The sequence below is a fragment of the Phocoena sinus genome, chromosome 1 (assembly GCF_008692025.1).
Source record: "Phocoena sinus isolate mPhoSin1 chromosome 1, mPhoSin1.pri, whole genome shotgun sequence".
Classification (NCBI taxonomy): Eukaryota; Metazoa; Chordata; class Mammalia; order Artiodactyla; family Phocoenidae; genus Phocoena; species Phocoena sinus.
Window position 1 is genome coordinate 16494194 of NC_045763.1, and position 3714 is coordinate 16497907.

Consider the following 3714-nt stretch of genomic DNA (forward strand, 5'->3'; position numbering starts at 1 on the left):
GTGTCCAGTGGTGTGGGACATGTCAAGGTATGTCTTCTAGGGTAAAGGACAAATTGTTGCTTTTGTCACCTCCTACGACCAAAAGAGAGGCACAATGTCTAGTGAGTCTTTTTGGATTTTGGAGGCAACATATCCGTCAGTTAGGTATGCTACTAGGGCCCACTTAGCAATTAACCTTCAAAGCTGCTAGTTTGAGTAGGACCAGACCCAGAGAAGACTCTGCAACAGGTCCAGGCTGCTATGTAAGCTGCTCTGCCACTTGGGCTACATGATCCAGCAGATCCAACGGCACTTGGAGTGTCACTGGCAGCTGGAGATGATTGGAGCCTTTGGCAGGTTCCCACAGGTGAATCACAGAACAGACCCTTAGGATTTTGTGGGTGACTACTCTTTTTGGGAAACAGCGTTTGGCTTGCTGCTGGCCACTTGACCATAGGCTACCCCATTACCATGTGATCTGAGCTGCCCTTCATGAACTAGGTACTGTCTGACCTACCAAGCCATAAGAGTGGGCAGTACCACAGTGCTCATTATGAAATGGAGGTGGTATCGTCGAGACTGTACTTGAAGAGGCCCAGAGGGCACAAGTAAATTTCATGAGGAAGTGGTCCAAATGCTCATGACTCCTATTCCCACTACATTACCTTCTCTCTCCCATCCCACACTTACAGCCTCCTGCAGAGCTCCTGGCAACCAGCTGACTGAGGAAGAGAAAACTCAGGCTTGGTTTACACATGGTTCTGCACCAAGCAAACATCTACAGCAGTACAGACTCTTGCTAGGACATCCGTGAAGGACAGTGATGAAAGGGAATCCTTCCAGGGGGCAGAATTTCAAGCAGTGCACCTGACTATTCATCTTGCTTAGAAGATGAAATGGCTAGAGGTATGAGTCTATATTGATTCACAGGTTATGCTCAGTGGTTAGCTGGGTCATAAGGGACTCAGAAAGAACCCGATGGGGAAATTGATGGCAAGGAGGTCCCTGAACACAGTCCTTCTGCCAAATTTACCATCCGTGGACTTATAGTCTTGCTTCTGATCAAGGAACTCACTTCACAGCAAACGAAATCTGGCAATCGGCCTGTGCTCATGGAATTCACTGGTTTTATCATGTTCCCCATTATCCTGGAGCAGCTGGCTTTATAGAATGGTGTACTGGCCTTTTTTTTTTTTTTTTTTAAATAAATTTATTTATTTATTTTTGGCTGCGTCGGGTCTTTGTTGCTGCGCGCAGGCTTTCTCTAGTTGCAGCAAGCGGGGACTACTCTTCGTTGCGGTGCGAGGGCTTCTCACTGGGGTGGCTTCTCTAGTCGTGGATTACGGGCTCTAGGCGCGCGGGTTTCAGTAGTTGTTGCGCACGGGCTTAGCTGCTCTGCGGTATGTGGGATCTTCTCGGACCAGGGCTCGAAGCTGTGTCCCCTGCATTGGCAGGCGGATTCTTAACCACTGCGCCACCAGGGAAGTCCCTGTACTGGCCTTTTGAAGACTCAATTACAGGGCCCTCTAGGTGGCAATGCCTTGCAGGGCTGTAGCAATGACCTCCACGCTGTATATGCTCTAAATCAGCATCCAACGGATGGTGCTGCTTTTCTCGTAGCCAGGGTTCACAGGGCCAGGAATCAAAGGGTGGAAATAAGAGTGGGTCCTCTCCCTATTACGCCTGGTGATCTACTAGCAACATTTTTGCTCCCTGTCCCCTGTGACCTTAGGCTCTGCTGATCTAGAGGTCTTAGTTCTAAAGGGAGGAATGCATGATTCCACTAGGCAATGTGGCAATGAGTATATTGAATTGCCACCTAGCCACCTTGGGCTCCCCATGACTCAGAATTAACAGGCAAATAAGGAGGTTTCTATAGTGGCTGGGGCAATTGATCCTGACTACCAAGGGCAAGTTGGATTGCTACTCTACAATGGTAACGAGGAAGAGTATGTCTGGAATACAGGAGCTGCCTTATGGCATCTCTACCGTGTCGTGTGAATAAAGCCAAAGAATAACTACAACAACTCAACATAAGCAGGACTGTTAATGGCTTAGACCTTTCAAGAATGAAGGTTTGGTTCACTCCAGCAGGCAAAGAGTCATGACCAACTAAGAGGCTTGTTGAGGGCAAAGGAAATAAGGAATGAGTAATGGAAGAAGGGAGTTATAAAGACCAGCTCTGACCACATTGCAGAAACGAGGATTCAAATAGTTATGAATATCTCTTCCTTATTTTGTTATGAATATGTTTGTATGTATGTTATCCAAATATTTTTTTCTTCCCTCTCCTATTCTCTTATCATCTAATGTAAGATCTATCAATAAGAGCTAAGCTTATTTTCAGAATTTAGGTTACAGAATATCAAAGGAGAAAAGCAAACATCGCCCAAAGACTCAGCATCCTCTCTTTGAGAAGGGCTGGTGTGTTTTGGTTGTAGGCAGGATAGTTGTATCATGTTTAGATGGAAGTATGATTTCATTATTGTCTTTATTTGAAAACTAAGTGTGATTTAAATGAGCTAAACAGGGGGAAATTAAAACTGTTCCGTGACCTTAAAATTTTTTTTTGTCAAAACATTAACAACTCCTTTTAGCCTCAGTCTAGTCTTCCAACTAGATAAGATGTATTAAGCTACCATTCATACATGGAAAACAGTATGGAGGTTCCTCACAAAACTAAAAATAGAGTTGCCATATGATCCAGCAATCCCACTCCTGGGCATATATCCAGAGAAAACTATAATTCTAAAAGTGCTTGCTTCGGCAGCACATATACTAAAATTGGAACGATACAGAGAAGATTAGCATGGCCCCTGCGTGGTGCTTTGTGACCACCTAGAGGGGTGGAATAGAGAGGGTGGGAGGGAGATGCAAGAGGGAGGAGATATGGGGATATATGTATATGTATAGCTGATTCACTTTGTTATAAAGCAGAAACTAACACACCATTGTAAAGCAATTATACTCCAGTAAAGATGTTAAGAAAAAAAGAAGAAGATACATGCACCGCTATGTTCATAGCAGCACTATTCACAATAGCCAAGACATGGATGCAACCTAAATGTCCATTGACAGATGAATGGATAAGGAAGATGTGGTACATGTATACAATGGAATATTACTCAGCCATAAAAAGGAATGAAATAATGCCACTTGCAGCAACATGGATAGACCTAGAGATTATCATACTAAGTGAAGTTAAGTCACAAAGAGAAAGACAAATACCATATGATATCACTTACATGTGGAATCTAAAATACAACACAAATAAACATCTACAAAACAGAAACAGACTCACAGACATAGAGAACAGGCTTGTGGTTGCCAAGGGGGAGGAGTGGTGGGGGAGGGATGGATTGGGAGTTTGGGATTAGCGGATGCAAACTATTATACATAGAATGGATAAACAACAAGGTCCTACTGTATAGCACAGAGAACTATATTCAATATCCTGTGATAAACCATAATGGAAAAGAGTAGGAAAAAGAATATACATGTATAACTGAATCACTTCATTGTACAGCAGAAATTAATACAACATTGTAAATTAAATATACTTAAATAAAATTGAAAAAAAAGATACCATTTATAGAAGTACTTTCATTTCCTGACAGCATCCAAACTAAAGCCCCACTTCATTAAACCCTCCTCAAGATCACCTACCACAAGACCAAATTCTATAATAAGTATTTTCCAACACCCACTTACTGAGATACCCTATGATTCCCATAG

The 3714-nt window shown here is 43.0% G+C and overlaps 1 pseudogene; it reads left to right on the forward strand.

Moving 5' to 3' along the window:
* Positions 1-2733: 2733 nt before the first annotated feature.
* LOC116745279 lies at positions 2734-2801 on the forward strand (annotated as a pseudogene).
* The last annotated feature ends 913 nt before the right edge of the window (positions 2802-3714 follow it).